This window comes from Gossypium raimondii, chromosome 3, assembly GCF_025698545.1.
Source record: "Gossypium raimondii isolate GPD5lz chromosome 3, ASM2569854v1, whole genome shotgun sequence".
Lineage (NCBI taxonomy): Eukaryota > Viridiplantae > Streptophyta > Magnoliopsida > Malvales > Malvaceae > Gossypium > Gossypium raimondii.
The window spans coordinates 56,840,605-56,850,100 of NC_068567.1; the positions used below are offsets into that span (position 1 = coordinate 56,840,605).

Sequence of the window (9,496 nt, forward strand, 5' to 3'; positions counted from 1 at the left end):
TCATGGGTTTGAATTTTTGGGACGACAAATGTTCTATTTTTGCTTCTAATTTTGGTAAGAGTTGTGCTGAACTGGGTTTCTGAGTGGTGGATGTGTAGTGGGAAGTGAGGGAGTGATTTTAGGAGTGAATTAGGGGATTATGGGGGAGAATATCCAAAATCTGATCACTTTTTCCTTTTTCAAAAAAAAAAGAAAGTCGTTTTTCTCTCCATCTTTTTGACGTTTTCTCTCCCCCATCTCTACAATTTTTTTCTTCTTTGCTTCTTACTCGATTCCCTTTTCTTTTCTTTCCTCTACTACTGAAATTCTCTTATGAATAATTAACTAGCACGGGTTACATTAAAATGGATCACGAAGCCAAGGCCAATTTGGGTCATGTGGGCCACACGAGCGTGTGGGCCCACACGGGTGAACATTATGGGCTTGCAGGCCCATTTTCACTGTTTGACTGATAAGGTTGCACGGGTCACCCAAGTCGATTGTGAGCCTACTGTAGGGTCGGTAAGTTTACCTAGACCCCTAATTGACTGCAATGACTGTATGACTGATATGATTAAGCCTGATGATGTCCCACTAATTTGATACTGTATGCTCTATTTACATGCATGATATTATGTTATAGCATGTCATATCTGTATATTGCATTGCATTGGGTTGGGGGATTATAATGTTCGAAGGAAGTGTACTGAAAGGCCTCGAGCCTAATTTACTGGTAGCTCAGCTGCAAACTATTGTCTAGTGCCGCATTCGGTACTACTTGAAGTGTAGGGATGAGTGGGTTGATTATAACCCCACATGGAGTGTAGGGTTGGACAGAGATGGTGTGTAGAAGCTGGATGGGTAGGATTTTTGTGACTGCATATATGTTACTGTTACTGATACTGTGATGGGCTAAAGCCCTACTACGTGACTGTTTTTGTACTGAGATGGGCTAAGGCCCAAATTGGACTGATATTGATACTGTAAAGGGCTTCAGCCTAAACTGTGATTACCTGTTTACTGTCTGTTCATTTGTATGGGGATTACACACTGAGTTTATGTAAACTCACCCCTTCTGTTTAATCTGTACAGGTAATCCCCAGATTTAGGCAGATCAGTGCGGCGGAGGACTCAGTGGTGGCCACTCAACTTCTTTTACATTGTTTATTACCTATTTATGATTTTACTTTTATCTGGGAGTATTTTGCTGTAATTATGGCCTTTACGAATTTTGGTTTTAAATTTGGATTTTATACGGTTTTATGATTTAAATCTGCTAGTGTTAGGTAAAACTCGGGTTTTCAGTTAAAATTGATGTTTTATAAAAAATACCAAGAATAAGCAAACTGTTTAAAAGCTTCCGCAATAAAAATAAAAAAATGTTTTGAAATTGAATAATAATTTGTAAATGAATAATATTTTGAAAACGAACGACATGATTTGAAGTTAACATAAGATAATAAAAAAATGGTTAAATAGAAAAGAGGATTTAGCGACGACATATTTTTCGAAAAGCACTACCATGTGAAGTCATCAGATTCGGTCATAATGTTTAGGCCGGGTTTGGGGTGTTACATTTTGGTTCAAATTACTCTCCCCCTAACTTATTACAAGTTATTATTTCTCTCCCTAATGTCGGGAAAACTATCGAATCAAAATTGTAATCACAAATCATGTCATAGTTGAATCTCTAATGCATTCAAAACATCTAATAATACAAAGAAACTTGTAATTAATATATATTCACAACTTTCTTTTAGGATTCACTTATCTTTGTGCGTTGTGGTGAAACAATTGGAACATATACGCTCATACAAAAATTCAAAGATGAAAAATATTTTGCTTTTGATAAAAAACTAATTGTAATGGGGAGTATTTATAACTTATTGGCTTGATGCGTACAACACGTAAATCAACATAACTGATGTTGAAATAGGAAGTTTAGTTCTCATAAGTAATGGTTTAGACATTAATAAAAGGTGCTCAATCAATAATTTCTCTAAACCGTTATACGCAAACTTTTACAAAAGTTTTTCAAACTTAATCAATAAAAGATTGAGATATAAACTCATTAGTATTAGCAAGATGAATTGTCTTAATTGCATGATCTAAAAATAATTATTTAGCTATTGTGACATTTACTATTAGAAATCTCTAAATCAATATGAATATTATAATATCACTAAGTCAACAAAATAAATATAATTTCCAAACAATTATATGCAATATTCGCTTCAAGGAATATGCTAAAATCTTTAAATATCTAAAAAATAATTTGTAACTTCAGTGCATCCAACCATAACGAGCTTTAGATAGAATTATCATATTTTATTGCTCATAAATAGATATTTCATAGTCAAATATTTTGCTTCCAACCCCTTAACGGGATGATGACAAAAGAAGATCACAAAATTATAAAATAAATACAAATTAATAACACAATCCTCTCTTTCTCATCCTTTCAAAATAGATATTTATAGCAATAGTGATTCATATGAAATATAATGTTTTCCTCATTCATAATCTCAATATAAGATCCATTATAAATATATTTTAAAACCAATGGATTAACCAATACAAGATTTTAATAAATTAGCTCTTCTAGAGCTTTCGACTAATTTTGTACTATCAAATATTGGTATCTTTTAAAACCAATATAAGATCCATTATAAATATCTTTTAAAACCGATGGATTAACCATTACAAGATATTAATATATTAGCTCTTCTAGAGCTTTCGACTAATTTTGTACTATCAAATATTAGAATATATTTGTTTGTTTTAGTATCAAATAAGATAAATACTTTCTATCCATAATGATAGAAATTATTACTACATTCTCATATCCTTCCTCAAAGAATATTAAATGAAACAAAATATTTAGGCATATGTTACATATGTGGCCAATAATCCTTCATATCACATTGATGACATAAGTTATCTTTACCCTTTGAAGAGTTATCTTGAGAACTCTCATTGTTCTCTTATTTATTACTATGTTCCCACTTTTAGTAGTTCCGATTATATTTTTTATTTTCTTTATATTCGTATTCACTTGAGGAATGTAATAAATCTAGTATGATATACTTCTAAATACCTCTATTGATTCTTTATTTCATAATCACTATCGCAAAACATGCCTGGATTTCAAATCAAAATCTATCTATTTATGTTGTCATGATTAGTCTCTAATCACATCCTCAATTACAACAACAATTATGATCTCTATATTTTCAATTTTCATAATTGTTAAGTACTGTTACATTCACTTCAGGGAATGAAACAAAACTAGTGGGAATAATTTCATAGTTTTTCATTAGTAACTTATTATTTTGCTTAGCCACTAGAAGGTATGAGATTGTTCTAAAATACTGTTAAAGTCATTTTCACAATATTGCTACTGCAGGAGCACATTACATATTTCAATCATATAGTGTAATGTATTCCTTCGGGGAATATAAATAATACAAATACATGAGTATCTCATGTTATTTATATATATGGTTTTAATGTAAAACACAAGAAGGTTTTATTCAACATATATCTTCTTGATTTGAAAAAAAATTATATTTTATAAAATTTTGCATCACAAGGAGTTACAGTTTGATGCAATATTAGCTCTTCAAGAGCATATAATCATTTTAATGTATAACCTTAATGAATGCTCAATTTATTTTAAATAAAATCTTATTTATTCATATAAAAATAAAATGAATAGATATAAATAAAACATATATTAAACGTAACAAATAATAAATTCATGTCACTAATAAATCATTCGGTTAGATAATATATATTTTATATATCATACCACAAAAAATAAAAAATATTATAATGTCAAATTAAAATAACTTTACAATTGTAAAAGTTTAAACATAAATATTTTCTAACCTCCACCTCTTATGACATAATTTTATCTCAAATTTTACAATGATATGAAATTATCACGACATGATGAATATTCCAAAATTCATGACAAGTAAGTATTTTTACTCACATTCCGTAATAATCATATATCCGAATCAAAATCAAAATTAAACCAAACAATTCTATTAAAAGTGAAAAAATATTTATCTCCACATAAAATCCCAATAACTAAATGCGTGAAGGGTTTTATAAATTCATAGAGATACAGATAGTGAATTATATAAATTGAACTTTTAATAGAAATCAAATCAAATTTCAAAAGAAGTTGATTAGATTGACTTACATTACCATAGATGAGTAGTAGTGATTATAAACATCCGTTGTAATGAAGAAAAGAGATCATCCCCAAGGAAATATCAAAAATCAAACTTTGAGAATGAATCTTACTTCTCAATTTCATATAGATAATCAGATCAAATCTTTCACCATCTTTAAGAATAAAAAGTAAAATAAGTTAATCAAAAAATGATAACGATATAATGAGAGAAGAATAAAAATAATAATCGATATGAAACATTAAATAAAAGAAACTTTCAGAAAAACTTTGCATCTTGCCGTCAAAGATATTGAAAATCATGAATCATGAATTTGATTGACGAACTATTATTTTGAGCAAGATCATGCTGATAACGTGTTATAAAATAAAGAGAGATGAAGAGAATAAAGAACAAAGAAAATATGAAAGCAATAGAGAATGTACTTTATTGATCAAAGAGATGATTACAATGCTTCATCGTAGTCTCTATTTATAGGTATAAGAAGTATAAAAGAAGTAAATATCTAATTCTAATAACTATTAGAATTTAAAGTACATTAAAACTTTATCTTGATCATGATGGACATCCACTTAATAAGATATTCATAACAGTGATAATCATAATTTAGAATTTTTAACTTTATTGATGTAAAATATAATTATTACTTAATAAAATTCTAAGTATATTAATTATCACTTAATCAATATTAAAGAAAATTATGTTAATTAGTTATTATTTTGAATAACGTTACTTTGTATTAATTACATAAATCAAAACTATATTATATGTTAAATATATTAAAATATTTTAATTATTATTTAAAAAATTTCTATCATAATATTTGAATTGATAAATTAATATATTTTAATTATATTTAATAATTCCAATAATAAATATAATACTTCACAAATTAATTAAATATTAAACATATAATATTATATTAGAAGCTAATATGATTAAAGGATGAGACAAATGTGTTAGAGTAATCCATCTATGCTTTTACCATACGAATGTTGGAGCTTATACGATGTTGCTAGGTTTTGGTTTTCCTTTTCATAAGGAAAAAGAAAATGTCAACTCCACAATCAAATCGGTCCATTTATGAGTAATTTTGACTTAAGCTATCCATACATGAAGGCTCTTATTTGCAAAATTATAAGATTTTTAGCATATTATCAAATATATTATATGAATCTGTTGTAAGATTTTATTGATTGATTAAGTTGTAAAATTATTTAAAATCACATTTATTAGTTGTCTTTGTAGATATTACATTTTATCTATTACATTACATAAAATTGAAGCTTATTTTACTGATAAATGAAACAAATTTTCTAATAAATTAATTTCTTTCACAAATAAATAAATTGAAAGTGAAAAGGAAAAATATTTTATTAAAACATGGTATTTATTTTAGTTTAAGAGCAAATTTGATGAAAATGGTAAAATTGTTATAAAAGCAATATTTTCAGGAGGATTGTAATCGACAACGTTAATTTTCTCAACTAATAATAATAATTAAATATAATAATATTGTTAAAATGTTTTATTATTATTATTATTATTATTTATTTTGGTATAAGTAAAATGAAAAAAAAATCGAAAGTGAAATTGTTAAAAATATAACATTATAGGGTAATCTTAAATTACCTAAGTAAGAAAGATGTGATATTGAAGTTTTTCAATATAAAATGGCCAAGTTATGTAAGCAAATGTATGGGGGAAATAGAGATAGCCCACATCCTTTTATAGGTTGGAGACTTGAGAGAGTAAATTTTACGGTTTAACTGAATTTGGTCTTTGTGAGTGATGTTAACATCAAGAGTTAAACCGTAATTTTGAGATTTGCCCTTAAGCTTATTAATACAAAGAAACCATACAATTGTTCCTTTGGCGTATGCTACTAGATTTACGAGATGTGAAAGTTTTCAAATAAAAGATGTACACTAAATGGGGTGTAATTTGAATATTTGATCTATAGCTCTCGTACAAATTCTTTTACTTTCTTTTTGTTTTTTAATGTTATAAATACAATGTTCATGAAAATTTTAATTAATCTCAAACGTGCCTCTGAAAAAAATGTAGTTAAGAAAACACATATATAAATAAATAGAGAATAAATTAATTAAAGAATTCTCAGTAGATCTGATCATGGGTCGGGTTGGGTCGATGTAAAATTTTAGGCTCAAGCCTGACTCAAAAAATGGGCCTAAAATTTTGCCCAAGCTTAGCCTAGATTAAAAATACTAAATCCGAGCTCGACCAAGCCCACCTGTATCAATTTTTTTAGATTGTTATTTTTATATAAAAACATATTTAAAAAATATAATACATTAAATACACTAAAAACATTAAAATATATGTTTCCCAACAAATTGAAAATACATTAAAAAAAGTCTTTATACTTAAATGTCATTAAGATAGTTGCAATTTAGCAAGTAAATGTCTTTAAAATAGTAACAAAATTATTAATAAAATAAGAGTTATAAATATTCAAATAAAATAGTAATAATATAATAACGAAATGACAACAAAATAAAAAAAAAAATGAGATGGCAACAAAACAACAATGAAATGTCAACAAAATAGAAAGTTTAGGTTGATTCAAGTCGGGCGTAACCCAGCCCAAAAATTCAACCTTAAACAGGCCTTATATTTTCCAAATCCATTTTCGGATTTATATTTTTACTTAAATATTCTCACTTTTCGAGCCAACCTTCGTCTAGCCAACCTTCGTCTAATTATCAGTGCAGGCATTTCCAAAACGTAATACAAATTAAATCTGCCTATGCACGCATATACGTTTGCTGCAGCTGGAAATAACGAAATCAAAGTCAGCCTGAAAACAAGAGAGGACATGAATATTTGGTTTAAAAGTTAACCTTATAATGACATATCTTGTTCAAAATCTTAGATTTTTTGTCTCGCTTCAAACTGTCAACTTCTATATAGCACTTCATCATAACATCAATGATCTTCGACTTGGAATTCTCAAGCGCAAATTTTATGGGTACATATATGTGTATGTCTAAAGGAATTTTCCCGTTCTTCTGGTCCTCAATGAAAGAGTCCTTCACATTCGAGTTCAAATCATTCTTCCCTTCCAACGATATGTTGAGCATGGTAACATTCTTGGTGGGTTGCTGAAATTCTGGCCCTGACCCTGAACAAATCCTTGTCCCTTGATATGAAACATCAAACATGCTTCCCTTTTCATATAGGATGCTAATTTTATCATTGGGGTTGTCTGCCTCCACCGAAACCTTAAAGTCCGTTTCCAGGGTATTGTCATTGAGATTGAAACTCTTCACCGCAAATTCCTTAACATCGTAGTTAGGCTTTTGGGGATTATAATATAAAATAAAGAAGGCCATTGCCCCAACTAAACATAGAATAAATAATAAAAGCAGCAACAACAACAACATACACAACGTAGGCACCATTTGGTTCCTGAACCACGCTGCTCTTTATGGTAGCGGGGGACAGGTTTTTGGCCAGGGTGAGGAGGAGGGTAGTAATAAGGCTGCGGTTGCCCATAGTAATGCGCTTGATCAGGAACATGGGCATAATATGGTTGATATTGGATGCCCATGCTGTGCGGTTGACTATCTCAACGATTAGCCAACCTACCAATTCGTCTTTGTTCTGCCTTTGAAGTACAAATGAGAAGAAGAAGAAGAAGAAGAAGAAGAAGAAGAAGAAGAATATGAGACAGGTCCCAATCTTCCTCTTCTAGTGTCAACGTTGAAATATGGGGAGAAGATAAAGGAGGTAGGGGCTGGGGAATATGGTTGCCTTTCTTCCCTTTATTTAGGACTTTTGCTGCATATGGATGGATCAAATCAAATATTTCAATCTGTTGACTTTATGTCTCTCTATTTCTGACACCAACCCAATTTTAACCGATTTTCTTGCATGTCAAAACAAACTAAACTATTCCCCAATGTTGTCCCATTTAAGCCTCAAATGAACTTGCATTGACGGGGCCCTAAAACAACATTGAAATGGCTCTGGGTCTTCTATCCATCAGTTTTAGCCCGCTTTCTTAATATATGGGGCGTAGGAGCAGCAAACATTTAATGGCAGTCATATTAGATCCTCAGTACCCAATTTATTAGCTGCTATATAATTTATTAAGCATAAAACTAGTGTGTAACTAATAAAAATACTTGCCAAAATCTTCACAATTCATTTATTGTTCTACTTTTGCCGAGCAAATTCGGAAAGTCAGGGATTCACATAAAAAGAAGCCTCTTTCATTTCAGTATTATTGTTGTGCGCCAACTTTAATCACCCTTGTCCATCTATTTCTGTGACCCTTCGTGAGCAAATATCTCCTTCCCCCCTCCCGCACCCTCTTTCATGTGACCTTTTTCTTATGCCAATCCATCTTTCATACTTTTGCCTGTGATTTGCTTCAATACTCCTCTCTTTTCACCACTCTTTTGAAATATGTTCCTCCACTTCAACATTTTCCTCATACATACCCCTTTTTTCACTTTCCAACCCAGATAACAAGCTCGACTAACAATAATATAACTAAAGCCATGAAAGCTTCTGCATGTGTTGCTGCAATAATATAACAAACACGTACGTATATACACGATTCTGATTTCCAATATGTGAATCACCTTTTTCTTCTTTTTTCTTTTTATCATCTAAATTTTGTACTGTGAAATCGATCATAGTGACGCAAGTAAAAGGGAAGGGTGGTCTCAGGACCCATTTCATACCGGGAAAGAAGCAAGCCGATGATGAAAAGGAAGGGGACAAACTAGAGGTGATCATTGGCCGGGCCGGGCCCGAACAAATTTTTAGGCCCATTTTCTAGACCCAGGTCTACTTGGCCCAAAATATGTGTCGAAACCGTTTTTTGAAAGCAAAAATTTTAGTTATCAACTTTAAAAATAAAAATTGGAGTCGCCACCGATCCTTTGTTAAGGTGTGATCGGCTCACCTTAAAATGATTTTGGGTCTACGAATTTTGGAGAAAACGAGTTCGGGAGTCAGTTACGCACGAGGAAGGGTTAGCACCCTCGTAACGCCCAAAATTGGTACCAAATTGATTATTTAATGTCTTAGTGTCGAAGGTTTAAAAAGATTTTAAAATCAACTCAAATGATGAAATTTGAAAAAGGATAATCAATTGCTCGAGTCATGTACAGAAATCGAGTCCCAATACGTTAGGGTACAATTCCTCATAATGCCCAAACTTTGAATATTACTTTTATTTTATACGAAAATCTTCATTTCGAGAAAGTAACATGCCACACCCAATACGTTAGGGCACAACAAGTTAAGTTCCCAAAAATGATTTTTATGCATTTTAAATA

The 9,496-nt window shown here is 30.4% G+C and overlaps 1 non-coding gene across 1 annotated transcript; it reads right to left on the bottom strand.

Annotated features, from left to right (window-relative positions):
- Positions 1 to 6,703: 6,703 nt before the first annotated feature.
- Positions 6,704 to 8,268, bottom strand: LOC105794881 (NDR1/HIN1-like protein 6). The gene has a single exon (XR_008194096.1). It is a non-coding gene; the product is annotated as an NDR1/HIN1-like protein 6 (transcript).
- Between the last annotated feature and the right edge of the window lie 1,228 nt (positions 8,269 to 9,496).